The sequence below is a fragment of the Rhinatrema bivittatum genome, chromosome 3, assembly GCF_901001135.1.
Source record: "Rhinatrema bivittatum chromosome 3, aRhiBiv1.1, whole genome shotgun sequence".
Classification (NCBI taxonomy): domain Eukaryota; kingdom Metazoa; phylum Chordata; class Amphibia; order Gymnophiona; family Rhinatrematidae; genus Rhinatrema; species Rhinatrema bivittatum.
Window position 1 is genome coordinate 28,081,837 of NC_042617.1, and position 21,702 is coordinate 28,103,538.

At 45.5% G+C, this 21,702-nt stretch overlaps 1 protein-coding gene across 2 annotated transcripts in view; it reads right to left on the bottom strand.

The window, feature by feature from the left end:
- Positions 1-21,702, bottom strand: part of LOC115086739 (calpain-13-like) — a 229,993-nt gene that overhangs the window by 171,996 nt on the left and 36,295 nt on the right. The gene's annotated exons all lie outside the window — the stretch shown is intronic.

Below are 21,702 nucleotides of genomic sequence, written 5' to 3' on the forward strand. Positions count from 1 at the left end.
AACCTTCTCCATCGCAGCTATATCCTTTTTGAGATGCAGCGACCAGAATTGTACACAGTACTCTAGGTGCGGTCTCACCATGGAGCGATATAGAGGCATTATGACATCCTCCGTTTTATTCACCATTCCCTTCCTAATAAATCTTAACATTCTGTTTGCTTTCTTGACTGCCGCAGCACACTGAACCGACACGTTCAATCCACTATGACGCCTAGATCTCTTTCCTGGTTGGTAACTCCTAAAATGGGATCTAACATCGTGTAACTATAGCATGGGTTATTTTTCCCTATATGCATCACTTTGCACTTATCCACATTAAATTTCATCCGCTATCCCTCACAGGTTTCTTGCTTCGGATATATTTTTTAAAGTTTTTATTATAGGTTTTTGCCTCTATGGCCAACTTCATTTCAAATTCTCTCTTCGCCTGTCTTATCAATGTTTTACACTTTAACTTGACAATGCTTATGTTTTATCCTATTTTCTTCAGATGGATCCTTCTTCCAATTTTTGAAGAATGTTTTTTTCGCTAAAATAGCCTCTTTCACCTCACCTTTTAACCATGCCAGTAATAGTTTTGCCTTCCTTCCACCTTTCTTAATGCATGGAATACACCTGGACAGCACATCTAGGATTGTATTTTTAAACAATGTCCATGCCTGTTGAACACTTTTAACCTTTGTAGCTGCACCTTTCAGTTTTTTTCTAACTATTTTCCTCATTTTATCAAAGAGGGAGTGACAAGGGAATTGGGACATATATTAAAGGTCACAGTGCCAAGGACAATGGAGCTCTGCTTACTGCACCCATTTAGAGGTCAGCTGGAATCCATGGCAGATCATGAAAAAGGATTTATGAGACGGGCACTGTTGGTGGCTCCACAAACTATGTTAGCGGAATGGATTTCAACAGAACCGCCAAGAATTGAACCATGGAAGCAACGCCTCTATAAGCTCTTATAATTCGACTACATGACAGCCAACTCCAAAATGATAGACGCAGTATCCAGATGCCAAGCTATCTGGGGTAAATACTGGAATACTCTGACGGTTTCTATGCAAGTGTGTGTAACGGACTGTAGCATTCCCTGAGAGAGGAAGAACGTAAGCTGGCACCACAGAGACTAGAGGGTTTATAGATCCTGAGGGTGGAAACCTTACAATTCCAGATACAATAAGCTATCTGAGGGGTGAAATGGTCTGTTTGATTTTTGAAAATGTTCACAGAATGTGTCATGGTTATCAAAATTCAATAAAAATATTAAAAAAAACCAAAAACTGAATCCCTCTTCCCTGTACTATTGTCTCATTGAGACTGCGGAGTTCTGCCTGCTGTGAATTTTAACATTTTGTGACTCTAGAGATGTACAAGACATCCAAAAACTGTTGAAAGAGTTACAGTACTTATGAAAGGTTAAGAACATAAGAACATAAGAAAATGCCATGCTGGGTCAGACCAAGGGTCCATCAAGCCCAGCATCCTGTTTCCAACAGTGGCCAATCCAGGCCATAAGAGCCTGGCAAGTACCCAAAAAATAAGTCTATTCCATGTAACCAAACCATTGCTAATGGCAGTGGCTATTCTCTAAGTGAACTTAATAGCAGGTAATGGACTTCTCCTCCAAGAACTTATCCAATCCTTTTTTAAACACAGCTATAGTAACTGCACTAATCACATTCTCTGGCAACAAATTCCAGAGTTTAATTGTGCGTTGAGTAAAAAAGAACTTTCTCCGATTAGTTTTAAATGTGCCCCATGCTAACTTCATGGAGTGCCCCCTAGTCTTTCTACTATCCGAAAGAGTAAATAACCGATTCACATCTACCCGTTCTAGACCTCTCATGATTTTAAACACCTCTATCATATCCCCCCTCAGCCGTCTCTTCTCCAAGCTGAACAGCCCTAACCTCTTCAGCCTTTCCTCATAGGGGAGCTGTTCCATCCCCTTTATCATTTTGGTAGCCCTTCTCTGTACCTTCTCCATTGCATCTATATCTTTTTTGAGATGCGGCAACCAGAATTGTACACAGTATTCAAGGTGCGGTCTCACCATGGAGCGATACAGAGGCATTATGACATTTTCCGTTTTATTCACCATGCCCTTTCTAATAATTCCCAACATTCTGTTTGCTTTTTTGACTGCCGCAGCACACTGAACCGACGATTTCAATGTGTTATCCACTATGACGCCTAGATCTCTTTCTTGGGTTGTAGCACCTAATATGGAACCCAACATTGTGTAATTATAGCATGGGTTATTTTTCCCTAAATGCATCACCTTGCACTTATCCACATTAAATTTCATCTGCCATTTGGATGCCCAATTTTCCAGTCTTCCTGCAATTTATCACAATCTGCTTGTGATTTAACTACTCTGAACAATTTTGTGTCATCTGCAAATTTGATTATCTCACTCGTCGTATTGAGTACCATTGCCCTAGAACACATTACTTCCTTCTATTGGGAAGCACAGAATGGAAAACAGAACAACTTGGACTGCTACAGACACCTACATAGAAACTTGCTAGCAGATTACCTAACCTTGGTCTCATATGCAAATCACAGATATACCCTCACCAAATGCAGAATACATGCTCAGAAATTACAAAAAGAAATATGCAGACAAAACTGAACTGGAAATCCCAAAAAAGCCAGAATCTGCCTGCAGTGCAACACTGGGAAAACAGAAATACAATAAATTACGAAGATATCCAGGCTGGGCCCTGGTTTTCTCAACGCTGTGGGCCAGGCCATGATTCCTCCATTACCACAGGTCAGGCCTGATCCTCCTGCTGCTGCCAGCCAGGCCCTGATCTTCTCAATGTCGCAGGCCAGTCCTTGATCCTTCCATCGCTGCAGACCAGGCCCTGATTCTGCCACTGCTGCCAGCCAGGCCCTGATCTTCTCAATGCCGCGGGCCAGTCCTTGATCCTTCCATCGCTGCAGACCAGGCCCTGATTCTGCCACTGCTGCCAGCCAGGCCCTGATCTTCTCAACTCCGCAGGCCAGTCCTTGATCCTTCCATCGCTGCAGGCCAGGCCCTGATTCTGGCACTGCTGCCAGCCAGGCCCTGATCTTCTCAATGCCGCGGGCCAGTCCTTGATCCTTCCATCGCTGCAGACCAGGCCCTGATTCTGCCACTGCTGCCAGCCAGGCCCTGATCTTCTCAACTCCGCAGGCCAGTCCTTGATCCTTCCATCGCTGCAGGCCAGGCCCTGATTCTGGCACTGCTGCCAACCAGATCATGATCTTTTTGCTACTGCCAGCTAGGCCTTGATCCTCCCATCACGCCACTCAAAAGGACAATTCGTCACTGGCCATGCCGACGGTGACCCTCATGTCCCAGCACCCCGGGTGACCGCTGAACCCACCCCCACCCAATGGCTGGCTCTGCTTTGAGGTCAGCAGGATAAGTTTGGGAACTACTTTCCTAGAGCACAATAGTAACTAATATTGCACAAATAATTTATTCTGTTGTAAAGAGTTTGTTTTGCTACTATGTATCAATATTCTTTAGAGATTAATTAGTTATTAATCAGTTCCCAAAATGAAATGATTGAAAATCTGAAGAAATTTCATTGGTTTTCATGTTCCCTTTGAAATTTCACCCCTCCAAAAAAAGTCACTTGTTAGGGCTACGCTCAGACCGAGGCCAGGGTCTCACGTAGGGAACAGGCCAAGGTCCAAAGCAGGGCCTGGTCCAGAGGCCAGATACCAATGCCTGGGCCTTGGAATGAACTCAGGCCCAATACTGGGGCCCAACCTGGAGGCTGGAGACCAAGGTCTAGGCTGAAAGCCAGGGCCTTAGTCCAGGCCCATGCTCCAAAGCATCGTCCTATTCTTTCTTCTTTTCAAAGATGGTGGCTGCTAGGGAAGCACCGGAGTTAATTAACTCCGGTGCCTCCCTCCTCAGTCTTTTGAACTGCCATATAACAAAATGATGGCTTCCACTGAGGAGGGAGGGGCTGGAGTTAATTAACTCTGGCACATCCCCAGCAGACACCATCATTGGAAAGAAGAAAGACAAGGACAATGCATCAGAGGCCTGGGCTCCAGCCTCTGGGCCTGAGCCAAAGTCGAGGCCAAGGCCCAGAAGTTGGGACCTGGCCTCCAGACTGGGCCCTGGCTGAGGAGTCGCGACCCGATCTCTGGGCCAGGTCCAAGCATTGGGCCAAGGCTCTGGCCCCCGGACATGGGCCCTGGCATCGGGACTTTCCTTCCCCCGATCTTCCTCCACCCAAAAACCCCCACCCTTACACAGAAAAAAAAGCTTTGAAAATTGTATTCAAGAGACTCGGGTTTTTTTTTATAATTTTAATATTCAGGGCTTGGAGAGTAGATGGCCCTGTGCATATATAAAAAATCCCCTGAACTGATACCAGCCTACAAGAGATTTCAGGTCCGGCCAAGAGACACTGCTATCTCTCTTCATGAATAAAACCAAGAGAGAGAGCTTTCTCACTACCCCCTCCCCTCCCAGTTCTGGAATACAATATCCTGAGACCTGCGATGGCAACACAACTATTCTTTATTTTGGAAGGCACTGAAGACCTGGTTTTTCAACATTTTTCAAGCTGATTTATAATTCGGGATGTGGGCACTGGTCCCACTTGTATGGAATGTTTTTGTTTGGGGTTGAGCCATGTTTGAGGAATGGGCAGAGATCCCAATTTTTCTCGATAAATACGCCCTTTCTAATAAGAAGTATTGCACCAATGTCCACTTGGACTGCAGGTTAGGTTTTTTTTAATGTTGATTTTTAATGCGTGATCTGTATATGTATGAATCATTGTTATGTGCTCTGTTTTGTAATTATACACCGCTTTTTATGAGTTCTGACTTGAAACTGTGGTTTGCAAGTGAATAAATGGAATTAAGCTTTGCCAATGTGCCTCATTCCAGGCCCATCTGATTTTCACTCTGTCTCTTCCGCCATTCTTCCAAATCCTGCAGTGCTTTTGTGATGTGGACATAGATCCACCACGCTTATTTTCTTGGAGATGTGCTGGAGGCAAATTTTGAAATCTCATCTTTGGAGGTAACAGGCCAGTGCACAGATCTGCTACACCACGTGGCCCAAGGGAAGAAGCATTTTAAATCTGAAAAAGCCTTTGCAAGTTTGATATGTTGCATTTTTCAGCTTTGGACTGATTGCTGGATAATAACAGATTATTAAAATAAAATGCTGCTTTGGGGTTTTCTTTCATTTTTAGCTCTTTTATAGAATCCTCTCGATCCCCAAATGCTATGACTAAGCAACTCATGTGCCCTCATCGGCCAGGAGAGATGTAAGGAAGTCTTTTACAAGATTTACCACTGGCACTGCTCCCTTGGCCAGCAGTAGTGCATGATCAGCGCCTTCAAAGAGATTTAGTGAATCCCCAATAGACTCAGTCCCCACCCGCCTCATCAAACATCCCCCCCCACACACACACACACACACTCATACTTGTGCACCCCCAGGCTCTACGTGCTGAATGTCGGCAGGGGAACTGGCGCAGAACACGATCCTTCATGCCAAATCCCACAGCTGAAACCGAGAAAAGGCCCCCACCCAAATCGTGCACTAGAGGCATCAGGCAAGCGGCACACACACACACAGGCAGGACAGGAGGAACATCAGATGTGTGGCTGTTAATTCTTTATATTTCTCACTCATTCCGTTTCCAGTATCTGGTAGACCCTCAGCCCACCGGCTACTGATGAAAGGAGAAGTGAAGCAACTGGTGGGGGCCCATCCCGCCAGCCTCTGACAACCGCGGAGGCTTTCCTGGAGGACCGAGGTGTTTGGCTGGCAGAGCCCCTCTTTCTATCTGTCTCCAGAAGTTATTAGTAACCTACAAAAGCTAATTAATGTTAAAATCAAACCTCCTAATTTGTTCCTAACAATCAGGATTAACTTACACACTTAGTTTATTATTTTAAAATTGTTACCGTACTATGATGGCACACGAGTAATTTGTAATCTATACCACCCATATTTCTCTTTATCTTGCCCTTCTGTAAACCGTTGTGATGGTTATTTAACTTAACGACGGTATAGAAAAGTGGTTTTAAATAAATAAATAAATAAATAAATAAATAAATAAAATAAATGGCATCCAACCTCCTCTCCTTTCTCTACAGCGCGTACTTATGATGATGGGACAGGAGTGCACACAATAGAAGCTGCTAAATGATTGCTTGCGGTGCACAAGTTGGAGACCAAGATGATGAGCCAGAGAAGGAATGAGAGAGGTTAAAGCAAGCATGAGAGGGGATGGTGGAGGGCAGAGCAAGCATTAAGAGAGGTTGATGGAGAAAGAGAGCAAGCCAGAGGGGGAGCGATCAAGAGGTGTGTATGGGGTAACCAGACAGAAAAAGATAATGGGGAGAGGCACATGTGAGAAGGGATAATGGGAGTTGAGAGGGAGGGAGGACCTGATGTGGGAGAAAGAGCGTGGAAGGCATCAGAGAAAGAGAAGGTAAGAGATGGTCACAGGAGGGGGGGGGGGGGGGGGAAGCCGGTGGGGGAAGATAGCGAGCCAGAATGTGCATAGCATGACAGGAGGCAGCTGGGTGGAGAGTGTGCAAGAGGGTGATGAGGCAAAGAGAATGAGAGGGGATGATGGGGGGGGGGGGGGGGCGAGGGGGTGATGGGTGAGAGAGAGAGAGAGTCGGAGAGAGGGAGCTGAATCATCTACTGATGATATTGTAGCAGCAGCAGTAGCAGCAATCTTCCCTTCCACTTCAGGATTAAGCACAAGTGGTGTGCTTAACCTTTACTGGCTTGACTTTGTCAATTCAGTCACGGGGACTGGTCCATAAGAAGTTGTTTGATACAAAATCAATACCATCCTGAAATAGGAGGATGCTTGAGGGGTACTGCATTCTCACACTTATCAATCAATTAATTGCCTCTTGGTGTAGAGATGAAAAGAAACTGTGGGAGGCTGATAGGTTAGACCATTAGTTCTCAACCTTTTTTCTGTTGGGACACGTCTGATAGATAGTTCCCACGTGCATGACACACTGAACACAAGACAGTCACAGGGCTAACCCCACCCCCCACCCTCAACCCTCAGTAATGAGTATAAAGCAGAACTAGAACATTCCCTGTACAACTCACCGTACAAAAAAGATATTCTGGTGTTATCTCAATAACAGCAACACGAACTCCCTCTACTACCAGGCGCAATAGCCCTACTTATAAAAAGACAGCAGTTCACCACCAATGCATGTCCAACTGAGAAAACACAACAAATAAAATGATGTATTTTATGTGCCTACGTGCTAGTGAATTATCTCACCTCGGTCATACACACAAAATCGACCTTCACCAAGTACAGAAAGACCACAAATTACAAATAGGGAGACAGAAACTGGAATGGAAAACCAAAACAGTCACTCTGCATGCAGTGCAAACCTGGAGAAATGGAAACAGAAATATAGTACTTAACAAAGTCCCAGGATCTGCAATAATGCACACAAACTAATCCGCACAAAGTTACACCTGCATTATGGCATGCACTCAAATGGAACAACCCTACCTATAAAAAGACAACACTACAAATATTAAACTAGGCCCTAAACACCAATACACATCCCATTAGGAAAACAGAAAAAGCCAAGCTGTTTGTTATAGATTCCCACACAGAAATAATTGTAAAACTATATGAAAAAATGTTTCAAAACAGCTGATGATCAGATCATCATCTAACAATTAAAAATTCTTAAAAGTTCTTCAAACACCAATAAAATATTTCAAAACAGCAGACAAATCACATAATACCCAATAATTAAAATGGCAGTCAATCAAGAAAAATGAACTTAAAATGCCACCTTTACTTACCTCTCTCCAGCAGTTCTCCTACTCCTTTCCCTTGCAGGCCACACCCTTGCAGGCCTACTCCAGTTCTCCTACTCCTTTCCCTTGCAGGCCTTTCCCTTGCAGGCCACACCAGAAGCAGCAGTAGCTGCTGAAGCTGTCCTCATGAACCTCTTCCTTAGAGACCACATCCAATCTCTTCTCTCTCACACACACACACACACCAGTCACACCCTCAGGACCAGTTTCTGTCTCTCACACACCAATCATCTCCCCAACCAGTTTCTCTCTCTCTCTCTCACAAGCACACACACACACACACACACACCAGTCATCTCCCTGATCAGTCTTTCTCACACATACACACGTCACCTCTCTGACCAGTCTCTGTCAATCACACAATGTTCTCACTCTCTCTTACTTACACACAGGCTTTCAATCACACACACATGCTCTCTCTATCTCACTTACAAACAGGCTCAATCACACACATGCCCCCTTTCTCTCACAGCCACAGCCAACCAAAAACATGTTCCATCTCGCTCTTGCATACAAATATTGACACACACAAGGAATCCTCCCTGTCTCAAATATATATACCATACACATACAGAAGCACCCTCTCTGTCTCTCGATCATACCACACACACACACACACACACACAGAAGCACCCTCCTTGTGTCATATACACATCACACAGACACAGAAGCACCCTTCCTGTCTCACATACACAGCACACACACACACACACACACACACACACATAGAAGCACCCTCTCTGTCTCACATACATGAAGCACCCTCCCTGTCTCATATACACGAAGCATCCTCCCTGTCTCACATACACACCACACACACACACACAGAAGAAAACTTTCCTGTCTCATATATATTCCATCCCACTGGACTTAAGACAAGAACCATGCGCCCTAACTTTTAGGAAGAGACTAAAAACGTGGCTTTTTAAAAAAGCGTTCCCAGAACTGGATTAAATTCCCCACCCATCAGCACAAACACAAAGTTAGTGAACTGTAATAAACCCACTAACTTCACACGCAGTCACAGCAACTTATTATTATACTTCACAACAGCATCATATTTGGTCATTTTTGCTACACATCTATATTTTTATAATACTATACATATTTATTAATTGATACAGTTGGCTAAAATGTTAATATTCTTACCTCAATTTCCTCCCCCTTTCAGATCCTAGTTATTCTTCCTTGTTTTTTGTAACTTTCTCACATCCTAAATATTGTTATTATATTTGTTAAGTTTCATTCTATATGTGACGTTGAATTGGGAAATGTTTTACTATGTTACTCTCTGCCTTTACTCACATTGTTAATTGTAAACCGGGTTGATGTGATTCATATCATGAAACTCGGTATAATAAAAAATAAATAAATAAATAAGTAAATATACACACCACACACACAGAGAAGTACCCTCCCTGTGTTACATACACACGACACACACACTGAAGCACCCTCCCTGTCTCACATACACACCACACACACACAGAAGCACATTTCCTGTCTCACATACACACCACACACACACACACACACAGAAGCACCCTTCTGATCTGAAATTCACTCACACACACACAAAGGCCCCCAGCTGAACAGCTCATCTTCAGCCCCGCTGACCTAGTCTCTTTAGACAGTGGCCAGCAGCTCTGATCTTTGGCCCCACCGGCCTGGTCTCTGGCAGTGGCCAGCAGAGCCAGTCTTTATTTCAACGGCTCCGCTGGCCTGGTCTCCGGCAACAGCAACCAGGGGCATCGATCTTCAGCCCCGCCGGCTGCGAGCAGCACGCGACACACCGGTTGAGAATCGCTGGGTAAAATTTGGAAACAGTATGAAACCAAGTGAAAGGCTTTACAAAACTGGAATCATTTATTTGTTTAACTCCAAATATTGGGCCATATTCCTTAGGGTCAACAAAGTCACTTTGGTACACACTCACCAACTAGACAGTATTCAGTCACAGTGCCAGATGCTGAAATGTGACCTAAGGGCAACAAATGGCATTATTGTAGTTGCATATGCAAATGTGGTAATGGATGTGCTAATGAAATGAAGAGCTAAATAGGCTTTACAGTAGTTTGAAATTGGGAATATTCTAGTAATGGGAGGTTCATCTGGGAGCAGGAATGACAAGAGGGTCCATCCCCTCAAGAATGGGTCATTATCAAAGGAGTATAAATAGTGACTTCACGAGTCACAGGGGAAGATCTTAGAAGTGACGTCTGAAAAGGATGCAGGGAGAGCAGCCAAGGGCCAGGACCTGCTCTGCTCTGGGGCTTTTTCCTTGGGGGATGTGTTTTCCTGTGCGATTGGTGAAGGGTGAGAAAAGAGGATTTCGGCTCAGAGTTCAGGGTGAGCCTGTCACCAGTGAGTAATTAGGCGTAAGAAAAGAAGAGGATTCCGCAGTTTTTCCTAACGGGGCTGAAGGCATAGAGAGAATCCATGCCAAGAGTTGGTGGAACTATATATATTTACTTATTGTGTTTGTATTCTGCAATTTCTAATGCAATTATTCAATGCAGATAACAATAAAACGTTCATAATTTCAGATTGATTGATAACACATAACTAAAGACACAGCAAAATAATAAACCGTGAATATCACAAAGAAAACAACAGCATTAATCAAATGCCTGAATAAATATGCCTGTATGGACTAAGCCCTTGTACTGACTATGCCCCTGTCTTCATGGTTGCATCTAGAGGAGAGGCTACATAAAAATGGTGCCCAACATGGGGCCTGAGGGCATTAGAGACATGGAATTGGATGTTCGTAGCTCAAAATATCAATCTGTGGGACTTCTGAATGTTTTGGGGAAAGTCTGGTGAAAAACTACAAAAATGCACATAATGGCGGCTATTCCTGCTGTGGACGGGGGGAAAATGGAGGAAGCATGCAGAAATCTAAGGGAGGGAGTTCTGTACAGGTCTGTGATATCACCTGCTGCTTTCAGGGAGCACTGCCAATGATACTTGTTAGGGTCCTACAGGTTAAGCCTGTCCCCCATCACAGAACTCGTGTCCCCAGCACTGCACCGAGTGGGTTGGTGCTTGGAGGTGTGACCCCTCCCCCAAAAGATGGGGGTTACAGAAAGATAATAAAGGTGTCCAGCTAGTCACCCCTAGAAGAAGCAATAAGTAGTTGAGTATTTACTGCAGAAATTGTAGGTCACAAAACTCTGGCCACCTGGAAGGTAAGTGTGAAATGCATATCGCAGCTTGCGTAAAAGGCCTCACCTGACAGGGCAACTTCTTCCACAAACGTAGAGAGCCCCCTGCTGGTGCTTTGGCTGCAGCAGCAGAGGCAAAAGGAGAAAGGAGCGAGAAAGAGGTGAAAGAGACAGAGGAGGAGAGAATGAGAGGGAAAGGGAGGGGGGAACTCAGAAGCAGCTAGGAAAACAGGAGGAGGATCCTTAGCAATCATCACTGAAGAGGAGGCCACGCGGGCAGTGCTCAGCCAGGATTTGTAGGGTCTGGGCTACTTACTGTACACCTTTGACCAGTTCCTGTCCCGGGACAGCCTTCAGCCTTTCCTCTGTTGCACTGATCTGGTTGGACCACGCCTCTTTCCTTCAGCCTGGGGTGGAGGACTGCTATTTTCCGTCACTGTCTGGTGGAATAGACACTTGCAGCCTCTTTACAATTTTTACAGTGGTCTGCGGTGTGGCAGGACACCCGAAACCGGTGAAGGCTGTGGCTGTCTCCTTTCACAATCTGTCCTTTGCCACCATGGACCTCTTGCTGGACTCTTCCTGGAGGAGTGGCGAGCAGCTGCTCAAGGACCTGGTGAAGAAGATGGGGTCGTTCTCTCCGTTGTGTTGGATCTGCCTTCTGGGTAGCAGCAGCATCCCAGCACTGCTCGTTACCTGGGAGGCACTGAGGCCACTTCCACATCCAGTAGCTCAGACTGAAGAGAGAGCTACCTTCCCTTCCTAACCATCTCCTATCACCTCTTCCTTATACCTTGCTCTTTACCTCCTCTCTCCTCCCTCCTATAGCTCGCAGGATTTTCTAGCGGGGCTTTTATGCTTGTCCTAAAGGGCTGGTGTTTCTCAAGTTATGCAGCTGCTCTGATGTGATCAATTTACTGTATTATTTTTAGCTGGTGAGACAACTTTTCACCATGCATTTCTTTGGCTACCATGCGTTTACGTGCTGAAATCTCAAAGTTATATTTTCGCATCCCATCCCCTAGCACATACAGTCATACAGTAGCATGCCATTGGCCAGTTTTGATAATTTTAGAGTCTTGCCTGTGATTACCTACGAAAATGACTGTAGTTTAGTGCATCCGGCCCATCTCTCATAGATCTAGATCCTACCTGACAAGACATGAAAGGATTCATCCAGGATCAAGGCCATCAGCCCAAATGAATTGAATTTCCAAGCGCACTTTAATGTTTCCTATACATATTACAACTTATGAACTCCAGAAGAAGGCTCTCTTTAGCATTATTCAAGTATTAAGCAGTATGTCTGAGAGACTGAGATCACCGTGTTTACTGGACTTATTTATGGTAAGTAAGTGTGAGATGGGCGAGGAACGTTTTATGCTTGTTACTTTTGGCTAGAGAGGTTATTTATTAATTTAATACAGGTTGTCCTTAAAGCTTGCCCGTTGAACGTGCAAGGAACCTCCAGGATTGGTTTTTGGGAAGATTCTATGGAAGGGAGTCCAGAAGGCAGTGCAGGGAGAGGAAGAGTGAGGAGTGCTCCCTGCACTGTGCCAGGCCACACATTGTTCTGTAAGCGGGGGCCGCTCGCTCCGTGTACACGCCAGAAGTGCATCGCTTGGAGGAGGTCTGAGGAACCCAGAGAAGGGTTCACGTAGGACTTTTTTTTCCTGGTTTGGTGTGGAAGAGAGAAAGAAGAATTCAGCATCTATTCCAAGCTGCTTTACCCTGTATATCCCTGGGCATTATGGTCCAGAAAAGCAGGGAGAACAGAGAGAGAGAGAGACGTGGGTTCTCAGCATCTCAGGAGACAAGGGGAATCCCGGAATCTGGAGTCAAGGAGATTCGGGTAATTAGGGGAACCCAAGAAGTCAAGGGTAGATCCCTGAGTGATCTGAAGGGACATGGAAGGCCCCTGCATGCATGTGATCTGTGCATGCGACTATGTTAGCTGTGCTATATGCATTCACCAGCAGTGTGTTTTCTGTCAATGAAGTTATACACTAGCACCCTCCATTCATTTGGAACAGCAGTTTCTGGTGTGGAGTGGACTTTTAGGAGCTTCACAATAGGCCTAACAGCCCTGAAGCAATGTTTCACCACTGCTGGAGGAACCTCAGGGAGCTCCACAGGTTGTGCCGTGACCCAGCAGCCCCCAGATGTGCCCCCTTGTCCAGCGAGGATTTGGAAGGGGGAGCTGGTTACCCTTGTTAACCCAGTAAGGTTATCTTCCACCCAGTTACTTTACTGGTTCTCTTGTAAATATTTTTTTTGTTATCTGGGAGTTTCTCCTTCTCTTTCGAGATTCCAATTTTGCCAAAACCAGGGTTGGGATCTGACTCTGTAAGCCTTCATTTGCAACTACCTGGAGATTTTGTATCCCCTCACAACTTCCTTTGGTCCAGTCATGGCAGCGCCAGACCTCACTGGGGAACCATTCGCCAGGGATCCTTCCGGAACCCCTGCAGTCAGGGACCCTAAATCCAGCCCCCAGGTATCGCTCTCGTACGTCCCTGTGGAGGCCATGAGCGCTGCCTCTGCAGAATTCCCAGCTGACCCCGGTGTGTGGGGAGGGGGCAGATATAACCCAGGTCCCTGCCCGTGGTGGCACCCAGCACTGCCACAGAGCCCACCAGGGTACCCTTTACCTATTTTAAATACCTATTTTAAATAGCTTAACAGCTCCTCTATGAGGAAAGGCTGAAGAGGTTAGGGCTTTTCAGCTTGGAAAAGAGATGGCTGAGGGGGGATATGATAGAGATGTTTAAGATCATGGGAGGTCTTGAACGAGTAGATGTGAATCGGTTATTTACACTTTCGAATAATAGAAGGACTAGGGGACATTCCATGAAGTTAGCAAGTAGCACATTTAAGACTAATCGGAGAAAATTCTTTTTCACTCAACGCACAATTCAGCTCTGGAATTTGTTGCCAGAGGATGTGGTTAGTGCAGTTAGTGTAGCTGGGTTCAAAAAAGGTTTGGATAAGTTCTTGGAGGAAAAGTCCATTAACTGCTATTAATCAAGTTTACTAAGGGAATAGCCACTGCTATTAATTGCATCAGTAGCATGGGATCTTCTTAGTGTTTGGGTAATTGCCAGGTACTTGTGGCCTGGTTTTGGCCTCTGTTGGAAACAGGATGTTGGACTTAATGGACCCTTGGTCTGACCCAGCATGGCAATTTCTTATGTTCTTATATTTAATTATGAAATTTAGGTTTTACACTTTCCAGGAATGAAACAACCCAAAAGCGAGAATTCCAGATGACGTATGCACAGTTAGAAATGGCAGCCCGGCAGGTACACACCCCACAGCGACGTGCCACACTCCCTACCTATTCAAGAACTACATGCCATTAACCTTTCTCTGCGACAGAGCATGTGGAGATTCTTTAAAGAGGAGCTATTTATTAGATTATTACTCTGAAATCAAGGAGTCCTAGGGGGTCAGATTAAAATGTTGATTTTTCTTCATTTGTGAAAGCAGTTGCTAGGAAAAGGGGTAGTAGCTTTGCGAACTGTCATAAACCTGATAATAGGATTATTTTCACACATTCTAGTCTATTATAGGTGGAGCACAGTTGTTATTTCTAATATAAATTAAGGTGTTTGCAGGAGCTGAAAAGAGAGCAGGAATGCTGTGAAGCCCCCAAAGTAAATCTTTTCCTTTGGAGACCTACTTAGTTGTCCTGAATGGATTTATAAGACTGGCAGCGAAATGGCTTATAATGCTGTAATATTAAAACGATTTGATTTATGAATAAGCAAATGTCACTGCTTTTTGCTTTCCCTGCTCTCCCCGCAGGTGTGCCTTGCATACATGTCTCACTGTCTGCCTGCACGCGCTCTTTTTCAAGAAAGCTGCTTGGGAGGAGGTGGACATATCTTCAGCGTTTGATACGGTTGATCACGATATTCCTCTTTACCGTCTTCGGTGTTCTCAAATGGTTTCAGTCCTATCTCTCAAAAAACGCTCACAATTTTTCATATTTAGGTATGAAGTGTTGTCTGTATCTCTTATTAAAACGGGTTCTCCACAAGGTTCCTCTCTTTCTGCTGTGCTTTTCAATATCTACCTTGCTCCCATCTGTAAAATTCTTTCTAATATTTCTTACTGCTGCAAAGTATGTGCAGATGATATTCAGTTTGTGCTACAATTCCATAAGGTAGGCAGCCGGGACTATCTCCTCCCTCCACATTCGCCCTTTACAAATAACAACGCAATGAGTGCAGGACTACAAACTGGAATAAAAAAATCCCCAGCTTTACTGTAGAACACCAAAGTGCCCGAGACCAGATACCACCCCGCCCGCCCCCTTTGGAACTCATCAGCAACCATCCGCCCCCTACCAGCAAGATGATCACCACCAGGTCATCCGACCCACATGTTCCAGTAATGACATCACTCTCACGACCCCCTCCTCCACCTAGCAAGGAGCCGAGTCTATCGATCCCAGCCTCTGCCCAGCAAGGAGTCACGCAGGGACAACTGCACCCATTTGTTCCCCTGAGGTATTCAGACCTGACATCCGTCAGGTCGTCTGACCAATCAGCATAATACTGAAACCCTAAACAGGCTCGAGCCACCCACCACAGGCGCAGGTTTGGAAAAAACCTGCGACCCCCCCCCCCCCCAAGATGCGGCCCTTGATTCTTAGCAGAACAGTTCCTCTAAGGCCTCCTGAAATGAGTTCAAGAAAAAGTCCATCCCAATAAAGAACAAATGAACTCCATCCTGCCTGAACAACCCAGACCCCAAATCCCAAGACACTCATGTCGTATGTGATAAACCCCCCACCCATCTTAGCCAAGAACCAATCTGTTGAATGACCTTTGCCCTACTCCTACGCCAAATTATTTTGTTCATTTCAGAAGGCCTCACTATTATATCGGATCAACAAAGTATAGCAGTCGGGAATAAGATTGATATAAACATTAGATCTTTCCTGACCATGCTAATAACTTGCGTCCAGATATTTTTCCCCAGTCATTCCCCCCTAGATAAACAATCAGCACTCTTGGCTGCCCAAAACATTCTAAAGCCCATCTCAAACAAGGAATGAGTTCATTCCATACCATCCCCCTAAGACCCATCCATCGAACTAACATCCCTTTTTGATATAAGTCCAAATGAGCCCCGTATGGGCGGCCACATGCATACCAGAAGGCCCAAGCCATGAAAGAGTGTCCAATAATCCACACCTCACGCCCTAAGTGCATGGCAACTGCAAAGAAAAACCAGTTAATAGCGTGTTCATTTATTAGATTGCCCTGGCTGGATGAAATCTTCAAATGTGTCCGAGCGCCATCTGTCAATCCTATGTTTCATCCTCCCTGTTAAACCAGACGTGTCTGTCGAAGTCGCTGCACCAATTCTGAATGAGTGAGTGCCAAAACGATTCACATCTAACCCCAATGCCACTAAGCTGGACCGTAACACCACTGCGAACTGAAATTTGATTAAGGGACGAAGGTCCTGGTGAATAAGGAACTGATAACCCCCAGGAGGGCGAATGCGGGAAAAAGCCCAAGAATTACGCACAGGGCATGTAGACAAGCCTATGACAGCCGAACAACCCAGACCTCCCTGATCAGTTTTTGTCCTGGAAATATATAAAATTAAATAGTCATGGCCCAAAGTGATGTGTTTGTTTAGTACACCCGAAAGCTCCACTCCTTTAGCAGCTCTAGCCACCAACTCACCAACTTGAAAAGCCCCGAAAAAGGCCAAAACAAAAGCTTCCCAAAAAAGGCAGCATTTATACTGTGACGTACAGGTACTCGGTAATACCTCCCAGAGCTTAAGCAGAATGTCATGAGTAATAGGTAAGTCTCCTGCCTGGGATTTGTGCTACCTCAGCAACAACCTGTGAATCAAAAACCGGCCCATCAGGAAACCCCAACCATGCGCCTGCATGAAAAATGAGTATCCCGCTAATTGTCTGGCCATTGACGATTTGGACATGCCCTCAGCTCTCGCTTTCTCAAGAAACTGCAATAAAAGCATATTGGACACTGGTCCCCAGAACCAGCCCAAAGACAAAAGGAATTACACCACCTTACTAGCACCATTCAAATAACTTGTCCAAGTAGAAGGGGCTAACGATGCCTGCAGCAGCCTCCATGCTTCCGGGAACCAAATTTCCAAAGCAAAGACATTATGACCGCTCCAAATGGATCCACTTCTAGTGCAAGCTGGCAAAACAGATCCCACTTGGAACGAGAGAGAGAATCAGCCACACTGTTAGCTATTCCAGGTACATGTCGAACCCAAATAGAAACATTTAAAGACATACAATGAAGGATCAGTTCCCACAACAAATCAGAAATGAGCAAACACTTAGCCAAACACTGGTTAATATCTTCTACCATGCCCAGATTGTCGTACCAGAATATTACCTTTTTATTACTGAGACGTGAGCCCCATAAACAAACCGCGACCAAGATCGGAAATAATTCTAGGAAAGTGATGTTCTTAGTAGTCCCTAGTAATTTCGAGTCCTCAGGCCATGAGCCTTGGAGTAAGCACCAAATCCAATGGAGCCAGCCGTGTCAGTAAACAAATCTGTCCTGGTTTGACAAGCCATTTGATTGCCAAAAGGATGTCCCATTAAAGTCAGTTAAAAATCTATCCCAAATTGTCAAATCCTCCCTCATTCCCTTGGTAATACGAATATGGTGGTAACTCCTACGGACGCCATGCATAGCAAATGAAAACCTATGAAGAAAGACCTTCCCCAGCGGAATGACCTGGCAAGCAAAGTTTAAACTCCCCACTAAAGCTCCTGCAATGTCAACTTAGCTCGCAATAGTACACTTCTGACTAAATCTCTCATGTTATCCACCTTGTCAACCGGTAACTGGGAAACCATAGCCAACAAGTCCAATTCGACCCCAAGGAATACCAACTTCGTACCAGGACCTTCAGTTTTGCTCTCCACAATGGGGATCCCAAAATCCTCCAACACCACGCAAAAACATTGCAGCAATTCAGTGCATTCCGCAGTCGCCTCTCTACCCACCACAAAAAAATCATCCAAGTAGTGGACAATGTAAGAGGAACCCGAGCACAGCTCAACCACCCAATGTACAAATGTACTAAAGGCCTCAAAATAAGCGCATACAATAGAGCAGCCCATTGGCATACACTTATCAAAATAATAAGCATTTTCAAAATGAAAACCAAATAAATAAAAATTAGCAGGGTGAACAGGAAGCAACCTAAATGCGGACTCTATGTCCACTTTATCCATTAAGGCTCCTCTTCCAAGGCTGCGAACCATCCACATAGCTGAGTCAAAGGACGCATATTGGACCGTACAGAACTCCTTAGGAATAAAATCATTCACCGAATTGCCTTCAGGGAAGGACAAGTTGTGAATCAACCTGAACGTTCCCACTTCCTTCTTAGAGATCACTGCTGAAGCCGATAACACTATCGTCTAAAATGGAGGCTCAACAAAAGGACCCGCAATTCTCTCTAGTGCAATTTCCCCCTCTAATTTCTCCCTAACTACCCTCACCATTCTGCGCACAGATGGACAATTTTTTTCCCCATCTACAGTGTCTGGACCATTAAATGGAATATGAAAACCCAACTGAAATCCCCGGTATAAAAGAAGTCCAATCTCCGTCCTCGGATACACCTGAAGCCATGGCCACAAAACATCAACTTTAATTGGTGTTGGAGCACGCTCAAATGAGTCACTTACTGGGACCCTTGGAGAAGGATCCCATAGCGGCCCCATCTCATTTGATACATTTAGAGGCTGAATGATTCGCCCCACAATTGAAACAGATGTGTTTGAACTTGCAGTATGGGAACAAACATCCTGAACGATTTAAATCGCCAACAGATGTTCGGAATGCTGGCCACCACCTGTCCCACTCCTCCTGGCGTGGGACCAGTCCGAAAGGGCCGACCACCCAAGGTAGGGAAATTGCCATACAATGAGAAGGAACCTTTACTTTTTACTTGTGTCAGAATAGCCCGACATCACAAGTACCCCATGACATTAATTTATTTTCCTCCATAGAGCCCCGGAAATGCTCATCATAACTGAGGCAGGACCAGCTCTCATATTCTTTACTGGCAGCCAGAATGGCATCGGCATAAGCCAGCAAAGGCCCATACTGCGAAGGGACGTGATGCCCCACAACACTCGCCAGTCGAAGGAATGCTCTAATCCAATTATGGATATTGCACGACTCCTTCTTCTGGGTCCCAGGAAAATGATCAATGTTCCCTTTCTTTCTTTTCTCTCTACTCTTGCCCCTCTGATCCTCCAGTAGTTTGAAATATCAACATATCTGCGCCGATTGATCTTTTTTCTCAGTGCTCTGTGTAGTCCTCCCACAGCTCCGTAAAGGTTACTAAGACCGGAGTGCCTCTGTCAATACTTTTCTCCTTAGCTATGGTGTCACCAGGTGAAGGGGAACTTCTCGAACTTGCAGAGGATGAAGAAGAAGACGACGATGATGAGTCTGATGAACTAGAACTGCTAGCTTTTTTCCTATGCTTAGACTTTGCCTGCTTTTTACTAGACCTGCTCACCTTCGCACTTGTCATAACACTCCCCCCTGTACCCAGATGCTTCCTGAGCCTTGCCCCACCACCCCTGTCTGAACCTCCGCCCTTACAGAACCCCCTGAGGGTAACTCACCATGCTGCCCTAAACTGGTGCCCGGAGAGGGAGCAGTCACAACATTTTCTGCTGCAAATGCCGGATCATTATGCCACAATTCCTGTTGCGAAGTACCTGGCTTCTCTGATGAATTTTGCACCGAAGTATCCTGCAGAAGAAAACCAGAAGCCACAGCCACCGGACCAATACTTCTCACGGCACCCAAACTCCCACTCGTCACACCAGGAAGAAAACCCCATCCAGGGAAATTCCTCCATAGCAGGATACCATCCCAGCTGCCCAAAATTACCTACCACGGGACCTCCGAATTCAGGACCATAAGGCCAGCAAGAAGGAGGTGTACTCCAACTCCCAGCGCTCGCTGAAGGTCCCACAAAACCAGGACTTGGACTTTGAGGGAAGTGAAATTGTCCCGACCTGCTACCAGAGGGGAAACCTAGTAAAGGATTCTCCTCAACATGAGCAAGACTCCCAATACCTTTTGAGCCAATTCTAGCTGCTCCACTCTGCCATCCTACCCACCATTCAGGACCCCAGAACACAGGACCTGGGAGTGGTGCTTCAGTCCCGCAAGAGGGAGCTCCCTCACCTGATCTCCCCTCCCCCAGGGGTGAAAATGCAGACCCAGAACCAGCCACAGAGGCGTCATCTGAGGCAGGGTTGGGATTCACAGTTGCCAAACACCTGCTCAGAGAAATGCCATTCTTTTGTACCCTCTCGATTCCCAATGCAGGGACCGGCCCGGTCGGTTGACTGGGGACCTTATCACTACCAGCACGCTCCTTATTATTACTCACATGGCCTGCCACACTATGGGCTTGGGAGCGTGGCCGCGCCTCTTTCCTTCTGATCCTGCTCCCCGCAGCCTGCCTAATCACGAGGGAAATCTCCCTCGGAGCAGAAACAGCGTTGATTGTCATGGTAGGACTTACCCAGGGAATCAGGCCAGCGGACCTCCACCCCGGGTGCGCTGGTAACTGTGACCCTCCCGTTTCACCGACATCTTGCGCTGCCATCGCTGCGTCCTCCAACTCCATCCCCGACCAAAGCCAACCCACGCGAGCCGAAGAACAAGGCCAACTAGAACCAGACCTGCGAAACGCGAGAACCCGAGCAGGAACAAAACCACAATACCATCGCAGTAATTGAACTGAGGCAACGTAGTAAGGTAAAACTCCATAGCCTTGAAAGCCCCCACCTCTGACTCCACCCCTCCTGTGCTGACTAAACTCATGGGAGCCAATCCACTCTCCAGAAAAAAATTCAAATATGAATTCAGTAATGGTCCTACCAAGGACCGGATACAACGAGTCCCAGATCCTCTCCTAGAACTCCCTATCCTCCCTCCCCCCCCCTACCATGACAAAATGGCTCGCGCCGGGAGAGAGTCTAGTGCCACATTATAACGTCCATACGGGCACAAGGCCTGCTTGCCCTTTCATTCCTCTTGGCAAAATACTGAAGAACTGCTGAACATTTGTTCTCTACCTTTTGTACTGGCTACATCACAACAAACTTTCTTTAAACCTGTCTAAAACAGAATTTCTCACTGTTCCTAGTCTATATACTACTATCTTTTATAAGATCATTCATTAAGATAATTAGCTGTTTTCCAATTAAAGATCATGTTAAAAGTTTGGGAGACTTGCTTGACTTCACTTTAACTTTTCGTCCTCATATCAAATCGATTGTTAAACAAGGCTTCTTTAAATTATGTGTCCTTACTGGTCTTAGGAAGCTACTCCATTCATCTGAATTTCACACTGTAGTTCAAGCCATTATTTCCCAAGTATTGATTATTACAACAGTCTTCTTTTAGGTCTTCCTTACTTCACTATACAACCATTGCAACCACTTATAAATTCTGCTGCTCTTGTTATTGCTGGTCTAAGACGTCATGGTCACATCACTCCGATACTCATTTGAGCTATATTGGCTCTCAATCAATGACCGGATCAAGTACAAAATTTGCATGACCATTTTCAAACTTATTAATGCCCATTCTTGTCCTTGGTCAAATGCCATTTTGAAAATATATCAGC